This window comes from Diprion similis, chromosome 11, assembly GCF_021155765.1.
Source record: "Diprion similis isolate iyDipSimi1 chromosome 11, iyDipSimi1.1, whole genome shotgun sequence".
NCBI classification, from domain to species: Eukaryota; Metazoa; Arthropoda; class Insecta; order Hymenoptera; family Diprionidae; genus Diprion; species Diprion similis.
This window is the reverse complement of record NC_060115.1, coordinates 14,958,981-14,980,059: the sequence shown is the minus strand read 5'-3', so window position 1 is coordinate 14,980,059 and position 21,079 is coordinate 14,958,981.

Sequence of the window (21,079 nt, the reverse complement as noted above, 5' to 3'; positions counted from 1 at the left end):
AATTACGCCGGAAACGGTCGTCTTTGTTTTGATATTGCTCAAGACACGGAGTCAATTTCCGTTCGTTTGTTTCGTGGATATCGGTGAGTAACTTTTTTTCTATACATGCTAGCGACCTAAAACTTGTTTTATCGCATTCAGCGCGTCAAATTACGCCGGGAACGGCCGTCTTTGTTTTGATATTGCTCGAAACACGGAGTCGAATTCCGTTTGTTTGTTCCGTGGATATCGGTGAGTAACTTTTTTTCTATACATGCTAGCGACCTAAAACTTGTTTTATCGCATTCAGCCCGTCAAATTACGCCGGAAACGGTCGTCTTCGTTTTGATATTGCTTAAAACACGAAGTCGAATTCCGTTCGTTTGTTTCGTGGATATCGGTGAGTAACTTTTTTTCTATACATGCTAGCGACCTAAAACTTGTTTTATCGCATTCAGCGCGTCAAATTACGCCGGAAACGTCCGTCTTTGTTTTGATATTGCTCGAAACACGAAGTCGAAGTCCGTTTGTTTGTTTTTCAGATATCGGTTGGTAACTTTTTTTCTATACATGCTAGCGACCTAAAACTTGTTTCATCGCATTCAGCGCGTCAAATTACGCCGGAAACGGTCGTCTTTGTTTTGATATTGCTCAAAACACGGAGTCAATTTCCGTTCGTTTGTTTCGTGGATATCGGTGAGTAACTCTTCTTCTATACATGCTAGCGACCTAAAACTTGTTTTATCGCATTCAGCGCGTCAAATTACGCCGGAAACGGTCGTCTCTGTTTTGATATTGCTCAAGACACGGAGTCAATTTCCGTTCGTTTGTTTCGTGGATATCGGTGAGTAACTTTTTTTCTATACATGCTAGCGACCTAAAACTTGTTTTATCGCATTCAGCGCGTCAAATTACGCCGGAAACGGTCGTCTTTGTTCTGATATTGCTGAAATCACGAAGTCGAATTCCGTTCGTTTGTTTTGTGGATATCGGTGAGTAACTTTTTTTCTATACATGCTAGCGACCTCAAACTTGTTTTATCGCATTCAGCGCGTCAAATTACGCCGGAAACGGTCGTCTTTGTTTTGATATTGCTTAAATCACGAAGTCGAATTCCGTTCGTTTGTTTTGTGGATATCGGTGAGTAACTTTTTTTCTATACATGCTAGCGACCTCAAACTTGTTTTATCGCATTCAGCGCGTCAAATTACGCCGGAAACGGTCGTCTTTGTTTTGATATTGCTTAAAAGACGAAGTCGAATTCCTTTCGTTTGTTTCGTGGATATCGGTGAGTAACTTATTTTCTATACATGCTAGCGACCTAAAACTTGTTTGATCGCATTCAGCGCGTCAAATTACGCCGGAAACGGCCGTCTTTGTTTTGATATTGCTCGAAACACGAAGTCGAATTCCGTTCGTTTGTTTCGTGGATATCGGTGGGTAACTTTTTTTCTATACATGCTAGCGACCTAAAACTTGTTTTATCGCATTCAGCGCGTCGAATTACGCCGGAAACGGCCGTCTTTGTTTTGATATTGCTCGAAACACGAAGTCGGAGTCCGTTTGTTTGTTTTTCAGATATCGGTTGGTAACTTTTTTTCTATACATGCTAGCGACCTAAAACTTGTTTTATCGCATTCAGCGCGTCAAATTACGCCGGAAACGGTCGTCTTTGTTTTGATATTGCTCAAAACACGGAGTCAATTTCCGTTCGTTTGTTTCGTGGATATCGGTGAGTAACTCTTCTTCTATACATGCTAGCGACCTAAAACTTGTTTTATCGCATTCAGCGCGTCAAATTACGCCGGAAACGGTCGTCTTTGTTTTGATATTGCTCAAGACACGGAGTCAATTTCCGTTCGTTTGTTTCGTGGATATCGGTGAGTAACTTTTTTTCTATACATGCTAGCGACCTAAAACTTGTTTTATCGCATTCAGCGCGTCAAATTACGCCGGGAACGGCCGTCTTTGTTTTGATATTGCTCGAAACACGGAGTCGAATTCCGTTTGTTTGTTCCGTGGATATCGGTGAGTTACTTTTTTTCTATACATGCTAGCGACCTAAAACTTGTTTCATCGCATTCAGCGCGTCAAATTACGCCGGAAACGGCCGTCTTTGTTTTGATATTGCTCGAAACACGAAGTCGAATTCCGTTCGTTTGTTTCGTGGATATCGGTGAGTAACTTTTTTTTTATACATGCTAGCGACCTAAAACTTGATTTATCGCATTCAGCGCGTCAAATTACGCCGGAAACGGCCGTCTTTGTTTTGATATTGCTCGAAACACGAAGTCGAATTCCGTTCGTTTGTTTCGTGGATATCGGTGAGTAACTTTTTTTCTATACATGCTACCGACCTAAAACTTGTTTCATCGCATTCAGCGCGTCAAATTACGCCGGAAACGGTCGTCTTTGTTTTGATATTGCTCAAAACACGAAGTCAATTTCCGTTCGTTTGTTTCGTGGATATCGGTGAGTAACTTTTTTTCTATACATGCTAGCGACCTAAAACTTGTTTTATCGCATTCAGCGCGTCAAATTACGCCGGAAACGGTCGTCTTTGTTTTGATATTGCCTAAAACACGAAGTCGAATTCCGTCCGTTTGTTTCGTGGATATCGGTGAGTTACTTTTTTTCTATACATGCTAGCGACCTAAAACTTGTTTCATCGCATTCAGCGCGTCAAATTACGCCGGAAACGGCCGTCTTTGTTTTGATATTGCTCGAAACACGAAGTCGAATTCCGTTCGTTTGTTTCGTGGATATCGGTGAGTAACTTTTTTTTTATACATGCTAGCGACCTAAAACTTGATTTATCGCATTCAGCGCGTCAAATTACGCCGGAAACGGTCGTCTTTGTTTTGATATTGCTCAAAACACGGAGTCAATTTCCGTTCGTTTGTTTCGTGGATATCGGTGAGTAACTCTTCTTCTATACATGCTAGCGACCTAAAACTTGTTTTATCGCATTCAGCGCGTCAAATTACGCCGGAAACGGTCGTCTTTGTTTTGATATTGCTCAAGACACGGAGTCAATTTCCGTTCGTTTGTTTCGTGGATATCGGTGAGTAACTTTTTTTCTATACATGCTAGCGACCTAAAACTTGTTTTATCGCATTCAGCGCGTCAAATTACGCCGGAAACGGTCGTCTTTGTTTTGATATTGCTCAAAACACGGAGTCAATTTCCGTTCGTTTGTTTCGTGGATATCGGTGAGAAACTCTTCTTCTATACATGCTAGCGACCTAAAACTTGTTTTATCGCATTCAGCGCGTCAAATTACGCCGGAAACGGTCGTCTTTGTTTTGATATTGCTCAAGACACGGAGTCAATTTCCGTTCGTTTGTTTCGTGGATATCGGTGAGTAACTTTTTTTCTATACATGCTAGCGACCTAAAACTTGTTTTATCGCATTCAGCGCGTCAAATTACGCCGGAAACGGTCGTCTTTGTTCTGATATTGCTTAAATCACGAAGTCGAATTCCGTTCGTTTGTTTTGTGGATATCGGTGAGTAACTTTTTTTCTATACATGCTAGCGACCTCAAACTTGTTTTATCGCATTCAGCGCGTCAAATTACGCCGGAAACGGTCGTCTTTGTTTTGATATTGCTTAAAACACGAAGTCGAATTCCTTTCGTTTGTTTCGTGGATATCGGTGAGTAACTTATTTTCTATACATGCTAGCGACCTAAAACTTGTTTGATCGCATTCAGCGCGTCAAATTACGCCGGAAACGGCCGTCTTTGTTTTGATATTGCTCGAAACACGAAGTCGAATTCCGTTCGTTTGTTTCGTGGATATCGGTGAGTAACTTTTTTTCTATACATGCTAGCGACCTAAAACTTGTTTTATCGCATTCAGCGCGTCGAATTACGCCGGAAACGGCCGTCTTTGTTTTGATATTGCTCGAAACACGAAGTCGGAGTCCGTTTGTTTGTTTTTCAGATATCGGTTGGTAACTTTTTTTCTATACATGCTAGCGACCTAAAACTTGTTTTATCGCATTCGGCGCGTCAAATTACGCCGGAAACGGTCGTCTTTGTTTTGATATTGCTCAAAACACGGAGTCAATTTCCGTTCGTTTGTTTCGTGGATATCGGTGAGTAACTCTTCTTCTATACATGCTAGCGACCTAAAACTTGTTTTATCGCATTCAGCGCGTCAAATTACGCCGGAAACGGTCGTCTTTGTTTTGATATTGCTCAAGACACGGAGTCAATTTCCGTTCGTTTGTTTCGTGGATATCGGTGAGTAACTTTTTTTCTATACATGCTAGCGACCTAAAACTTGTTTTATCGCATTCAGCGCGTCAAATTACGCCGGGAACGGCCGTCTTTGTTTTGATATTGCTCGAAACACGGAGTCGAATTCCGTTTGTTTGTTCCGTGGATATCGGTGAGTAACTTTTTTTCTATACATGCTAGCGACCTAAAACTTGTTTTATCGCATTCAGCCCGTCAAATTACGCCGGAAACGGTCGTCTTCGTTTTGATATTGCTTAAAACACGAAGTCGAATTCCGTTCGTTTGTTTCGTGGATATCGGTGAGTAACTTTTTTTCTATACATGCTAGCGACCTAAAACTTGTTTTATCGCATTCAGCGCGTCAAATTACGCCGGAAACGTCCGTCTTTGTTTTGATATTGCTCGAAACACGAAGTCGAAGTCCGTTTGTTTGTTTTTCAGATATCGGTTGGTAACTTTTTTTCTATACATGCTAGCGACCTAAAACTTGTTTCATCGCATTCAGCGCGTCAAATTACGCCGGAAACGGTCGTCTTTGTTTTGATATTGCTCAAAACACGGAGTCAATTTCCGTTCGTTTGTTTCGTGGATATCGGTGAGTAACTCTTCTTCTATACATGCTAGCGACCTAAAACTTGTTTTATCGCATTCAGCGCGTCAAATTACGCCGGAAACGGTCGTCTCTGTTTTGATATTGCTCAAGACACGGAGTCAATTTCCGTTCGTTTGTTTCGTGGATATCGGTGAGTAACTTTTGTTTCTATACATGCTAGCGACCTAAAACTTGTTTTATCGCATTCAGCGCGTCAAATTACGCCGGAAACGGTCGTCTTTGTTCTGATATTGCTGAAATCACGAAGTCGAATTCCGTTCGTTTGTTTTGTGGATATCGGTGAGTAACTTTTTTTCTATACATGCTAGCGACCTCAAACTTGTTTTATCGCATTCAGCGCGTCAAATTACGCCGGAAACGGTCGTCTTTGTTTTGATATTGCTTAAATCACGAAGTCGAATTCCGTTCGTTTGTTTTGTGGATATCGGTGAGTAACTTTTTTTCTATACATGCTAGCGACCTCAAACTTGTTTTATCGCATTCAGCGCGTCAAATTACGCCGGAAACGGTCGTCTTTGTTTTGATATTGCTTAAAAGACGAAGTCGAATTCCTTTCGTTTGTTTCGTGGATATCGGTGAGTAACTTATTTTCTATACATGCTAGCGACCTAAAACTTGTTTGATCGCATTCAGCGCGTCAAATTACGCCGGAAACGGCCGTCTTTGTTTTGATATTGCTCGAAACACGAAGTCGAATTCCGTTCGTTTGTTTCGTGGATATCGGTGGGTAACTTTTTTTCTATACATGCTAGCGACCTAAAACTTGTTTTATCGCATTCAGCGCGTCGAATTACGCCGGAAACGGCCGTCTTTGTTTTGATATTGCTCGAAACACGAAGTCGGAGTCCGTTTGTTTGTTTTTCAGATATCGGTTGGTAACTTTTTTTCTATACATGCTAGCGACCTAAAACTTGTTTTATCGCATTCAGCGCGTCAAATTACGCCGGAAACGGTCGTCTTTGTTTTGATATTGCTCAAAACACGGAGTCAATTTCCGTTCGTTTGTTTCGTGGATATCGGTGAGTAACTCTTCTTCTATACATGCTAGCGACCTAAAACTTGTTTTATCGCATTCAGCGCGTCAAATTACGCCGGAAACGGTCGTCTTTGTTTTGATATTGCTCAAGACACGGAGTCAATTTCCGTTCGTTTGTTTCGTGGATATCGGTGAGTAACTTTTTTTCTATACATGCTAGCGACCTAAAACTTGTTTTATCGCATTCAGCGCGTCAAATTACGCCGGGAACGGCCGTCTTTGTTTTGATATTGCTCGAAACACGGAGTCGAATTCCGTTTGTTTGTTCCGTGGATATCGGTGAGTAACTTTTTTTCTATACATGCTAGCGACCTAAAACTTGTTTTATCGCATTCAGCCCGTCAAATTACGCCGGAAACGGTCGTCTTCGTTTTGATATTGCTTAAAACACGAAGTCGAATTCCGTTCGTTTGTTTCGTGGATATCGGTGAGTAACTTTTTTTCTATACATGCTAGCGACCTAAAACTTGTTTTATCGCATTCAGCGCGTCAAATTACGCCGGAAACGGCCGTCTTTGTTTTGATATTGCTCGAAACACGAAGTCGAAGTCCGTTTGTTTGTTTTTCAGATATCGGTTGGTAACTTTTTTTCTATACATGCTAGCGACCTAAAACTTGTTTCATCGCATTCAGCGCGTCAAATTACGCCGAAAACGGTCGTCTTTGTTCTGATATTGCTCGAAACACGGAGTCGAATTCCGTTTGTTTGTTTCGTGGATATCGGTGAGTAACTTTTTTTCTATACATGCTAGCGACCTAAAACTTGTTTTATCGCATTCAGCGCGTCAAATTACGCCGGAAACGGCCGTCTTTGTTTTGATATTGCTCGAAACACGAAGTCGAAGTCCGTTTGTTTGTTTTTCAGTTATCGGTTGGTAACTTTTTTTCTATAAATGCTAGCGACCTAAAACTTGTTTCATCGCATTCAGCGCGTCAAATTACGCCGGAAACGGTCGTCTTTGTTTTGATATTGCTCAAAACACGGAGTCAATTTCCGTTCGTTTGTTTCGTGGATATCGGTGAGTAACTCTTCTTCTATACATGCTAGCGACCTAAAACTTGTTTTATCGCATTCAGCGCGTCAAATTACGCCGGAAACGGTCGTCTTTGTTTTGATATTGCTCAAGACACGGAGTCAACTTCCGTTCGTTTGTTTCGTGGATATCGGTGAGTAACTTTTTTTCTATACATGCTAGCGACCTAAAACTTGTTTTATCGCATTCAGCGCGTCAAATTACGCCGGAAACGGCCGTCTTTGTTTTGATATTGCTCGAAACACGGAGTCGAATTCCGTTTGTTTGTTCCGTGGATATCGGTGAGTAACTTTTTTTCTATACATGCTAGCGACCTAAAACTTGTTTTATCGCATTCAGCCCGTCAAATTACGCCGGAAACGGTCGTCTTCGTTTTGATATTGCTTAAAACACGAAGTCGAATTCCGTTCGTTTGTTTCGTGGATATCGGTGAGTAACTTTTTTTCTATACATGCTAGCGACCTAAAACTTGTTTTATCGCATTCAGCGCGTCAAATTACGCCGGAAACGGCCGTCTTTGTTTTGATATTGCTCGAAACACGAAGTCGAAGTCCGTTTGTTTGTTTTTCAGATATCGGTTGGTAACTTTTTTTCTATACATGCTACCGACCTAAAACTTGTTTCATCGCATTCAGCGCGTCAAATTACGCCGGAAACGGTCGTCTTTGTTTTGATATTGCTCAAAACACGGAGTCAATTTCCGTTTGTTTGTTTCGTGGATATCGGTGAGTAACTTTTTTTCTATACATGCTAGCGACCTAAAACTTGTTTTATCGCATTCAGCGCGTCAAATTACGCCGGAAACGGTCGTCTTTGTTTTGATATTGCCTAAAACACGAAGTCGAATTCCGTTCGTTTGTTTCGTGGATATCGGTGAGTTACTTTTTTTCTATACATGCTAGCGACCTAAAACTTGTTTCATCGCATTCAGCGCGTCAAATTACGCCGGAAACGGCGGTCTTTGTTTTGATATTGCTCGAAACACGAAGTCGAATTCCGTTCGTTTGTTTCGTGGATATCGGTGAGTAACTTTTTTGCATACATGCTAGCGACCTAAAACTTGTTTTATCGCATTCAGCGCGTCAAATTACGCCGGAAACGGTCGTCTTTGTTTTGATATTGCTCAAAACACGGAGTCAATTTCCGTTCGTTTGTTTCGTGGATATCGGTGAGTAACTCTTCTTCTATACATGCTAGCGACCTAAAACTTGTTTTATCGCATTCAGCGCGTAAAATTACGCCGGAAACGGTCGTCTTTGTTTTGATATTGCTCAAGACACGGAGTCAATTTCCGTTCGTTTGTTTCGTGGATATCGGTGAGTAACTTTTTTTCTATACATGCTAGCGACCTAAAACTTGTTTTATCGCATTCAGCGCGTCAAATTACGCCGGAAACGGTCGTCTTTGTTTTGATATTGCTCAAAACACGGAGTCAATTTCCGTTCGTTTGTTTCGTGGATATCGGTGAGTAACTCTTCTTCTATACATGCTAGCGACCTAAAACTTGTTTTATCGCATTCAGCGCGTCAAATTACGCCGGAAACGGTCGTCTTTGTTTTGATATTGCTCAAGACACGGAGTCAATTTCCGTTTGTTTGTTTCGTGGATATCGGTGAGTAACTTTTTTTCTATACATGCTAGCGACCTCAAACTTGTTTTATCGCATTCAGCGCGTCAAATTACGCCGGAAACGGTCGTCTTTGTTTTGATATTGCTCAAAACACGGAGTCAATTTCCGTTCGTTTGTTTCGTGGATATCGGTGAGTAACTCTTCTTCTATACATGCTAGCGACCTAAAACTTGTTTTATCGCATTCAGCGCGTCAAATTACGCCGGAAACGGTCGTCTTTGTTTTGATATTGCTCAAGACACGGAGTCAATTTCCGTTCGTTTGTTTCGTGGATATCGGTGAGTAACTTTTTTTCTATACATGCTAGCGACCTAAAACTTGTTTTATCGCATTCAGCGCGCCAAATTACGCCGGAAACGGTCGTCTTTGTTCTGATATTGCTCAAATCACGAAGTCGAATTCCGTTCGTTTGTTTCGTGGATATCGGTGAGTAACTTTTTTTCTATACATGCTAGCGACCTCAAACTTGTTTTATCGCATTCAGCGCGTCAAATTACGCCGGAAACGGTCGTCTTTGTTTTGATATTGCTTAAAACACGAAGTCGAATTCCGTTCGTTTGTTTCGTGGATATCGGTGAGTAACTTATTTTCTATACATGCTAGCGACCTAAAACTTGTTTGATCGCATTCAGCGCGTCAAATTACGCCGGAAACGGCCGTCTCTGTTTTGATATTGCTCGAAACACGAAGTCGAATTCCGTTCGTTTGTTTCGTGGATATCGGTGAGTAACTTTTTTTCTATACATGCTACCGACCTAAAACTTGTTTCATCGCATTCAGCGCGTCAAATTACGCCGGAAACGGTCGTCTTTGTTTTGATATTGCTCAAAACACGAAGTCAATTTCCGTTCGTTTGTTTCGTGGATATCGGTGAGTAACTTTTTTTCTATACATGCTAGCGACCTAAAACTTGTTTCATCGCATTCAGCGCGTCAAATTACGCCGGAAACGGTCGTCTTTGTTTTGATATTGCCTAAAACACGAAGTCGAATTCCGTCCGTTTGTTTCGTGGATATCGGTGAGTTACTTTTTTTCTATACATGCTAGCGACCTAAAACTTGTTTGATCGCATTCAGCGCGTCAAATTACGCCGGAAACGGCCGTCTCTGTTTTGATATTGCTTAAAACACGAAGTCGAATTCCTTTCGTTTGTTTCGTGGATATCGGTGAGTAACTTATTTTCTATACATGCTAGCGACCTAAAACTTGTTTGATCGCATTCAGCGCGTCAAATTACGCCGGAAACGGCCGTCTTTGTTTTGATATTGCTCGAAACACGAAGTCGAATTCCGTTCGTTTGTTTCGTGGATATCGGTGAGTAACTTTTTTCCTATACATGCTAGCGACCTAAAACTTGTTTTATCGCATTCAGCGCGTCGAATTACGCCGGAAACGGCCGTCTTTGTTTTGATATTGCTCGAAACACGAAGTCGGAGTCCGTTTGTTTGTTTTTCAGATATCGGTTGGTAACTTTTTTTCTATACATGCTAGCGACCTAAAACTTGTTTGATCGCATTCAGCGCGTCAAATTACGCCGGAAACGGCCGTCTTTGTTTTGATATTGCTCGAAACACGAAGTCGAATTCCGTTCGTTTGTTTCGTGGATATCGGTGAGTAACTTTTTTCCTATACATGCTAGCGACCTAAAACTTGTTTTATCGCATTCAGCGCGTCGAATTACGCCGGAAACGGCCGTCTTTGTTCTGATATTGCTCGAAACACGAAGTCGGAGTCCGTTTGTTTGTTTTTCAGATATCGGTTGGTAACTTTTTTTCTATACATGCTAGCGACCTAAAACTTGTTTTATCGCATTCAGCGCGTCAAATTACGCCGGAAACGGCCGTCTTTGTTTTGATATTGCTCGAAACACGAAGTCGAAGTCCGTTTGTTTGTTTTTCAGATATCGGTTGGTAACTTTTTTTCTATACATGCTAGCGACCTAAAACTTGTTTCATCGCATTCAGCGCGTCAAATTACGCCGAAAACGGTCGTCTTTGTTCTGATATTGCTCGAAACACGGAGTCGAATTCCGTTTGTTTGTTTCGTGGATATCGGTGAGTAACTTTTTTTCTATACATGCTAGCGACCTAAAACTTGTTTTATCGCATTCAGCGCGTCAAATTACGCCGGAAACGGCCGTCTTTGTTTTGATATTGCTCGAAACACGAAGTCGAAGTCCGTTTGTTTGTTTTTCAGTTATCGGTTGGTAACTTTTTTTCTATAAATGCTAGCGACCTGAAACTTGTTTCATCGCATTCAGCGCGTCAAATTACGCCGGAAACGGTCGTCTTTGTTTTGATATTGCTCAAAACACGGAGTCAATTTCCGTTCGTTTGTTTCGTGGATATCGGTGAGTAACTCTTCTTCTATACATGCTAGCGACCTAAAACTTGTTTTATCGCATTCAGCGCGTCAAATTACGCCGGAAACGGTCGTCTTTGTTTTGATATTGCTCAAGACACGGAGTCAACTTCCGTTCGTTTGTTTCGTGGATATCGGTGAGTAACTTTTTTTCTATACATGCTAGCGACCTAAAACTTGTTTTATCGCATTCAGCGCGTCAAATTACGCCGGGAACGGCCGTCTTTGTTTTGATATTGCTCGAAACACGGAGTCGAATTCCGTTTGTTTGTTCCGTGGATATCGGTGAGTAACTTTTTTTCTATACATGCTAGCGACCTAAAACTTGTTTTATCGCATTCAGCCCGTCAAATTACGCCGGAAACGGTCGTCTTCGTTTTGATATTGCTTAAAACACGAAGTCGAATTCCGTTCGTTTGTTTCGTGGATATCGGTGAGTAACTTTTTTTCTATACATGCTAGCGACCTAAAACTTGTTTTATCGCATTCAGCGCGTCAAATTACGCCGGAAACGGCCGTCTTTGTTTTGATATTGCTCGAAACACGAAGTCGAAGTCCGTTTGTTTGTTTTTCAGATATCGGTTGGTAACTTTTTTTCTATACATGCTACCGACCTAAAACTTGTTTCATCGCATTCAGCGCGTCAAATTACGCCGGAAACGGTCGTCTTTGTTTTGATATTGCTCAAAACACGGAGTCAATTTCCGTTTGTTTGTTTCGTGGATATCGGTGAGTAACTTTTTTTCTATACATGCTAGCGACCTAAAACTTGTTTTATCGCATTCAGCGCGTCAAATTACGCCGGAAACGGTCGTCTTTGTTTTGATATTGCCTAAAACACGAAGTCGAATTCCGTTCGTTTGTTTCGTGGATATCGGTGAGTTACTTTTTTTCTATACATGCTAGCGACCTAAAACTTGTTTCATGGCATTCAGCGCGTCAAATTACGCCGGAAACGGCCGTCTTTGTTTTGATATTGCTCGAAACACGAAGTCGAATTCCGTTCGTTTGTTTCGTGGATATCGGTGAGTAACTTTTTTGCATACATGCTAGCGACCTAAAACTTGTTTTATCGCATTCAGCGCGTCAAATTACGCCGGAAACGGTCGTCTTTGTTTTGATATTGCTCAAAACACGGAGTCAATTTCCGTTCGTTTGTTTCGTGGATATCGGTGAGTAACTCTTCTTCTATACATGCTAGCGACCTAAAACTTGTTTTATCGCATTCAGCGCGTCAAATTACGCCGGAAACGGTCGTCTTTGTTTTGATATTGCTCAAGACACGGAGTCAATTTCCGTTCGTTTGTTTCGTGGATATCGGTGAGTAACTTTTTTTCTATACATGCTAGCGACCTAAAACTTGTTTTATCGCATTCAGCGCGTCAAATTACGCCGGAAACGGTCGTCTTTGTTTTGATATTGCTCAAAACACGGAGTCAATTTCCGTTCGTTTGTTTCGTGGATATCGGTGAGTAACTCTTCTTCTATACATGCTAGCGACCTAAAACTTGTTTTATCGCATTCAGCGCGTCAAATTACGCCGGAAACGGTCGTCTTTGTTTTGATATTGCTCAAGACACGGAGTCAATTTCCGTTTGTTTGTTTCGTGGATATCGGTGAGTAACTTTTTTTCTATACATGCTAGCGACCTCAAACTTGTTTTATCGCATTCAGCGCGTCAAATTACGCCGGAAACGGTCGTCTTTGTTTTGATATTGCTCAAAACACGGAGTCAATTTCCGTTCGTTTGTTTCGTGGATATCGGTGAGTAACTCTTCTTCTATACATGCTAGCGACCTAAAACTTGTTTTATCGCATTCAGCGCGTCAAATTACGCCGGAAACGGTCGTCTTTGTTTTGATATTGCTCAAGACACGGAGTCAATTTCCGTTCGTTTGTTTCGTGGATATCGGTGAGTAACTTTTTTTCTATACATGCTAGCGACCTAAAACTTGTTTTATCGCATTCAGCGCGTCAAATTACGCCGGAAACGGTCGTCTTTGTTCTGATATTGCTCAAATCACGAAGTCGAATTCCGTTCGTTTGTTTCGTGGATATCGGTGAGTAACTTTTTTTCTATACATGCTAGCGACCTCAAACTTGTTTTATCGCATTCAGCGCGTCAAATTACGCCGGAAACGGTCGTCTTTGTTTTGATATTGCTTAAAACACGAAGTCGAATTCCGTTCGTTTGTTTCGTGGATATCGGTGAGTAACTTATTTTCTATACATGCTAGCGACCTAAAACTTGTTTGATCGCATTCAGCGCGTCAAATTACGCCGGAAACGGCCGTCTCTGTTTTGATATTGCTCGAAACACGAAGTCGAATTCCGTTCGTTTGTTTCGTGGATATCGGTGAGTAACTTTTTTTCTATACATGCTACCGACCTAAAACTTGTTTCATCGCATTCAGCGCGTCAAATTACGCCGGAAACGGTCGTCTTTGTTTTGATATTGCTCAAAACACTAAGTCAATTTCCGTTCGTTTGTTTCGTGGATATCGGTGAGTAACTTTTTTTCTATACATGCTAGCGACCTAAAACTTGTTTCATCGCATTCAGCGCGTCAAATTACGCCGGAAACGGTCGTCTTTGTTTTGATATTGCCTAAAACACGAAGTCGAATTCCGTCCGTTTGTTTCGTGGATATCGGTGAGTTACTTTTTTTCTATACATGCTAGCGACCTAAAACTTGTTTGATCGCATTCAGCGCGTCAAATTACGCCGGAAACGGCCGTCTCTGTTTTGATATTGCTCAAAACACGAAGTCGAATTCCTTTCGTTTGTTTCGTGGATATCGGTGAGTAACTTATTTTCTATACATGCTAGCGACCTAAAACTTGTTTGATCGCATTCAGCGCGTCAAATTACGCCGGAAACGGCCGTCTTTGTTTTGATATTGCTCGAAACACGAAGTCGAATTCCGTTCGTTTGTTTCGTGGATATCGGTGAGTAACTTTTTTCCTATACATGCTAGCGACCTAAAACTTGTTTTATCGCATTCAGCGCGTCGAATTACGCCGGAAACGGCCGTCTTTGTTTTGATATTGCTCGAAACACGAAGTCGGAGTCCGTTTGTTTGTTTTTCAGATATCGGTTGGTAACTTTTTTTCTATACATGCTAGCGACCTAAAACTTGTTTTATCGCATTCAGCGCGTCAAATTACGCCGGAAACGGTCGTCTTTGTTTTCATATTGCTCAAAACACGGAGTCAATTTCCGTTCGTTTGTTTCGTGGATATCGGTGAGTAACTCTTCTTCTATACATGCTAGCGACCTAAAACTTGTTTTATCGCATTCAGCGCGTCAAATTACGCCGGAAACGGTCGTCTTTGTTTTGATATTGCTCAAGACACGGAGTCAATTTCCGTTCGTTTGTTTCGTGGATATCGGTGAGTAACTTTTTTTCTATACATGCTAGCGACCTAAAACTTGTTTTATCGCATTCAGCGCGTCAAATTACGCCGGGAACGGCCGTCTTTGTTTTGATATTGCTCGAAACACGGAGTCGAATTCCGTTTGTTTGTTCCGTGGATATCGGTGAGTAACTTTTTTTCTATACATGCTAGCGACCTAAAACTTGTTTTATCGCATTCAGCCCGTCAAATTACGCCGGAAACGGTCGTCTTCGTTTTGATATTGCTTAAAACACGAAGTCGAATTCCGTTCGTTTGTTTCGTGGATATCGGTGAGTAACTTTTTTTCTATACATGCTAGCGACCTAAAACTTGTTTTATCGCATTCAGCGCGTCAAATTACGCCGGAAACGGCCGTCTTTGTTTTGATATTGCTCGAAACACGAAGTCGAAGTCCGTTTGTTTGTTTTTCAGATATCGGTTGGTAACTTTTTTTCTATACATGCTAGCGACCTAAAACTTGTTTCATCGCATTCAGCGCGTCAAATTACGCCGAAAACGGTCGTCTTTGTTCTGATATTGCTCAAAACACGGAGTCGAATTCCGTTTGTTTGTTTCGTGGATATCGGTGAGTAACTTTTTTTCTATACATGCTAGCGACCTAAAACTTGTTTTATCGCATTCAGCGCGTCAAATTACGCCGGAAACGGCCGTCTTTGTTTTGATATTGCTCGAAACACGAAGTCGAAGTCCGTTTGTTTGTTTTTCAGTTATCGGTTGGTAACTTTGTTTCTATAAATGCTAGCGACCTAAAACTTGTTTCATCGCATTCAGCGCGTCAAATTACGCCGGAAACGGTCGTCTTTGTTTTGATATTGCTCAAAACACGGAGTCAATTTCCGTTCGTTTGTTTCGTGGATATCGGTGAGTAACTTTTTTTCTATACATGCTAGCGACCTAAAACTTGTTTTATCGCATTCAGCGCGTCAAATTACGCCGAAAACGGTCGTCTTTGTTTTGATATTGCCTAAAACACGAAGTCGAATTCCGTTCGTTTGTTTCGTGGATATCGGTGAGTAACTTTTTTTCTATACATGCTAGCGACCTAAAACTTGTTTCATCGCATTCAGCGCGTCAAATTACGCCGGAAACGGCCGTCTTTGTTTTGATATTGCTCGAAACACAAAGTCGAAGTCCGTTTGTTTGTTTTTCAGTTATCGGTTGGTAACTTTTTTTCTATACATGCTAGCGACCTAAGACTTGTTTTATCGCATTCAGCGCGTCAAATTACGCCGGAAACGGTCGTCTTTGTTTTGATATTGCTCAAAACACGGAGTCAATTTCCGTTCGTTTGTTTCGTGGATATCGGTGAGTAACTCTTTTTCTATACATGCTAGCGACCTAAAACTTGTTTGATCGCATTCAGCCCGTCAAATTACGCCGGAAACGGTCGTCTTTGTTCTGATATTGCTCGATAGACGAAGTCGGAGTCCGTTTGTTTGTTTTTCAGATATCGGTTGGTCACTTTTTTTCTATACATGCTAGCGACCTAAAACTTGTTTCATCGCATTCAGCGCGTCAAATTACGCCGGAAACGGTCGTCTTTGTTCTGATATTGCTCAAAACACGGAGTCGAATTCCGTTTGTTTGTTTCGTGGATATCGGTGAGTAACTTTTTTTCTATACATGCTAGCGACCTAAAACTTGTTTTATCGCATTCAGCCCGTCAAATTACGCCGGAAACGGTCGTCTTCGTTTTGAAATTGCTTAAAACACAAAGTCGAATTCCGTTCGTTTGTTTCGTGGATATCGGTGAGTAACTTTTTTTTTATACATGCTAGCGACCTAAAACTTGTTTTATCGCATTCAGCGCGTCAAATTACGCCGGAAACGGCCGTCTTTGTTTTGATATTGCTCGAAACACGAAGTCGAATTCCGTTCGTTTGTTTCGTGGATATCGGTGAGTAACTTTTTTTCTATACATGCTAGCGACCTAAAACTTGTTTTATCGCATTCAGCGCGTCGAATTACGCCGGAAACGGCCGTCTTTGTTTTGATATTGCTCGAAACACGAAGTCGAAGTCCGTTTGTTTGTTTTTCAGTTATCGGTTGGTAACTTTTTTTCTATACATGTTAGCGACCTAAAACTTGTTTTATCGCATTCAGCGCGTCAAATTACGCCGGAAACGGTCGTCTTTGTTTTGATATTGCTCAAAACACGGAGTCAATTTCCGTTCGTTTGTTTCGTGGATATCGGTAAGTAACTCTTTTTCTATACATGCTAGCGACCTAAAACTTGTTTTATCGCATTCAGCCCGTCAAATTACGCCGGAAACGGTCGTCTTTGTTCTGATATTGCTCGATAGACGAAGTCGAAGTCCGTTTGTTTGTTTTTCAGATATCGGTTGGTAACTTTTTTTCTATACATGCTAGCGACCTAAAACTTGTTTCATCGCATTCAGCGCGTCAAATTACGCCGAAAACGGTCGTCTTTGTTCTGATATTGCTCAAAACACGGAGTCGAATTCCGTTTGTTTGTTTCGTGGATATCGGTGAGTAACTTATTTTCTATACATGCTAGCGACCTCAAACTTGTTTTATCGCATTCAGCGCGTCAAATTACGCCGGAAACGGTCGTCTTTGTTTTGATATTGCTTAAAACACGAAGTCGAATTCCGTTCGTTTGTTTCGTGGATATCGGTGAGTAACTTATTTTCTATACATGCTAGCGACCTAAAACTTGTTTGATCGCATTCAGCGCGTCAAATTACGCCGGAAACGGCCGTCTTTGTTTTGAAATTGCTCGAAACACGAAGTCGAATTCCGTTCGTTTGTTTCGTGGATATCGGTGAGTAACTTTTTTTCTATACATGCTAGCGACCTAAAACTTGTTTTATCGCATTCAGCGCGTCAAATTACGCCGGAAACGGTCGTCTTTGTTCTGATATTGCTTAAAACACGAAGTCGAATTCCGTTCGTTTGTTTCGTGGATATCGGTGAGTAACTTTTTTTTTATACATGCTAGCGACCTAAAACTTGTTTTATCGCATTCAGCGCGTCAAATTACGCCGGAAACGGCCGTCTTTGTTTTGATATTGCTCGAAACACGAAGTCGAAGTCCGTTTGTTTGTTTTTCAGATATCGGTTGGTAACTTTTTTTCTATACATGCTAGCGACCTAAAACTTGTTTCATCGCATTCAGCGCGTCAAATTACGCCGGAAACGGTCGTCTTTGTTTTGATATTTCTCAAAACACGAAGTCGAATTCCGTTCGTTTGTTTCGTGGATATCGGTAAGTAACTTTTTTTCTATACATGCTAGCGACCTAAAACTTGTTTCATCGCATTCAGCGCGTCAAATTACGCCGGAAACGGTCGTCTTTGTTTTGATATTGCTTAAAACACGAAGTCGAATTCCGTCCGTTTGTTTCGTGGATATCGGTGAGTAACTTTTTTTCTATACATGCTAGCGACCTAAAACTTTTTTTATCGCATTCAGCGCGTCAAATTACGCCGGAAACGGTCGTCTTTGTTTTGATATTGCTTAAAACACGAAGTCGAATTCCGTTCGTTTGTTTCGTGGATATCGGTGAGTAACTTTTTTTCTATACATGCTAGCGACCTAAAACTTGTTTTATCGCATTCAGCGCGTCAAATTACGCCGGAAACGGTCGTCTTTGTTTTGATATTGCTTAAAACACGAAGTCGAATTCCTCTCGTTTGTTTCGTGGATATCGGTGAGTAACTTTTTTTCTATACATGCTAGCGACCTCAAACTTGTTTCATCGCATTCAGCGCGTCAAATTACGCCGGGAACGGCCGTCTTTGTTTTGATATTGCTCGAAACACGGAGTCGAATTCCGTTTGTTTGTTTCGCGGATATCGGTGAGTAACTTTTTTTCTATACATGCTAGCGACCTAAAACTTGTTTTATCGCATTCAGCGCGTCAAATTACGCCGGAAACGGTCGTCTTTGTTCTGATATTGCTCGATAGACGAAGTCGAAGTCCGTTTGTTTGTTTTTCAGATATCGGTTGGTAACTTTTTTTCTATACATGCTAGCGACCTAAAACTTGTTTCATCGCATTCAGCGCGTCAAATTACGCCGAAAACGGTCGTCTTTGTTCTGATATTGCTCAAAACACGGAGTCGAATTCCGTTTGTTTGTTTCGTGGATATCGGTGAGTAACTTATTTTCTATACATGCTAGCGACCTCAAACTTGTTTTATCGCATTCAGCGCGTCAAATTACGCCGGAAACGGTCGTCTTTGTTTTGATATTGCTTAAAACACGAAGTCGAATTCCGTTCGTTTGTTTCGTGGATATCGGTGAGTAACTTATTTTCTATACATGCTAGCGACCTAAAACTTGTTTGATCGCATTCAGCGCGTCAAATTACGCCGGAAACGGCCGTCTTTGTTTTGAAATTGCTCGAAACACGAAGTCGAATTCCGTTCGTTTGTTTCGTGGATATCGGTGAGTAACTTTTTTTCTATACATGCTAGCGACCTAAAACTTGTTTTATCGCATTCAGCGCGTCAAATTACGCCGGAAACGGTCGTCTTTGTTCTGATATTGCTTAAAACACGAAGTCGAATTCCGTTCGTTTGTTTCGTGGATATCGGTGAGTAACTTTTTTTTTATACATGCTAGCGACCTAAAACTTGTTTTATCGCATTCAGCGCGTCAAATTACGCCGGAAACGGCCGTCTTTGTTTTGATATTGCTCGAAACACGAAGTCGAAGTCCGTTTGTTTGTTTTTCAGATATCGGTTGGTAACTTTTTTTCTATACATGCTAGCGACCTAAAACTTGTTTCATCGCATTCAGCGCGTCAAATTACGCCGGAAACGGTCGTCTTTGTTTTGATATTGCTCAAAACACGAAGTCGAATTCCGTTCGTTTGTTTCGTGGATATCGGTAAGTAACTTTTTTTCTATACATGCTAGCGACCTAAAACTTGTTTCATCGCATTCAGCGCGTCAAATTACGCCGGAAACGGTCGTCTTTGTTTTGATATTGCTTAAAACACGAAGTCGAATTCCGTTCGTTTGTTTCGTGGATATCGGTGAGTAACTTTTTTTCTATACATGCTAGCGACCTAAAACTTTTTTTATCGCATTCAGCGCGTCAAATTACGCCGGAAACGGTCGTCTTTGTTTTGATATTGCTTAAAACACGAAGTCGAATTCCGTTCGTTTGTTTCGTGGATATCGGTGAGTAACTTTTTTTCTATACATGCTAGCGACCTAAAACTTGTTTTATCGCATTCAGCGCGTCAAATTACGCCGGAAACGGTCGTCTTTGTTTTGATATTGCTTAAAACACGAAGTCGAATTCCTCTCGTTTGTTTCGTGGATATCGGTGAGTAACTTTTTTTCTATACATGCTAGCGACCTCAAACTTGTTTCATCGCATTCAGCGCGTCAAATTACGCCGGGAACGGCCGTCTTTGTTTTGATATTGCTCGAAACACGGAGTCGAATTCCGTTTGTTTGTTTCGCGGATATCGGTGAGTAACTTTTTTTCTATACATGCTAGCGACCTAAAACTTGTTTTATCGCATTCAGCCCGTCAAATTACGCCGGAAACGGTCGTCTTCGTTCTGATATTGCTTAAAACACGAAGTCGAATTCCGTTCGTTTGTTTCGTGGATATCGGTGAGTACCTTTTTTTTTATACATGCTAGCGACCTAAAACTTGTTTTATCGCATTCAGCGCGTCAAATTACGCCGGAAACGGCCGTCTTTGTTTTGATATTGCTCGAAACACGAAGTCGAATTCCGTTCGTTTGTTTCGTGGATATCGGTAAGTAACTTTTTTTCTATACATGCTAGCGACCTAAAACTTGTTTTATCGCATTCAGCGCGTCAAATTACGCCGGAAACGGCCGTCTTTGTTTTGATATTGCTCGAAACACGAAGTCGAAGTCCGTTTGTTTGTTTTTCAGTTATCGGTTGGTAACTTTTTTTCTATACATGCTAGCGACCTAAAACTTGTTTTATCGCATTCAGCGCGTCAAATTACGCCGGAAAGGGTCGTCTTTGTTTTGATATTGCTCAAAACACGGAGTCAATTTCCGTTCGTTTGTTTCGTGGATATCGGTGAGTAACTCTTCTTCTATACATGCTAGCGACCTAAAACTTGTTTTATCGCATTCAGCGCGTCAAATTACGCCGGAAACGGTCGTCTTTGTTTTGATATTGCTCAAGACACGGAGTCAATTTCCGTTCGTTTGTTTCGTGGATATCGGTGAGTAACTTTTTTTCTATACATGCTAGCGACCTAAAACTTGTTTTATCGCATTCAGCGCGTCAAATTACGCCGGAAACGGTCGTCTTTGTTCTGATATTGCTTAAATCACGAAGTCGAATTCCGTTCGTTTGTTTCGTGGATATCGGTGAGTAACTTATTTTCTATACATGCTAGCGACCTCAAACTTGTTTTATCGCATTCAGCGCGTCAAATTACGCCGGAAACGGTCGTCTTTGTTTTGATATTGCTTAAAACACGAAGTCGAATTCCGTTCGTTTGTTTCGTGGATATCGGTGAGTAACTTATTTTCTATACATGCTAGCGACCTAAAACTTGTTTGATCGCATTCAGCGCGTCAAATCACGCCGGAAACGGCCGTCTTTGTTTTGAAATTGCTCGAAACACGAAGTCGAATTCCGTTGGTTTGTTTCGTGGATATCGGTGAGTAACTTTTTTTCTATACATGCTAGCGACCTAAAACTTGTTTTATCGCATTCAGCGCGTCGAATTACGCCGGAAACGGCCGTCTTTGTTTTGATATTGCTCGAAACACGAAGTCGAATTCCGTTC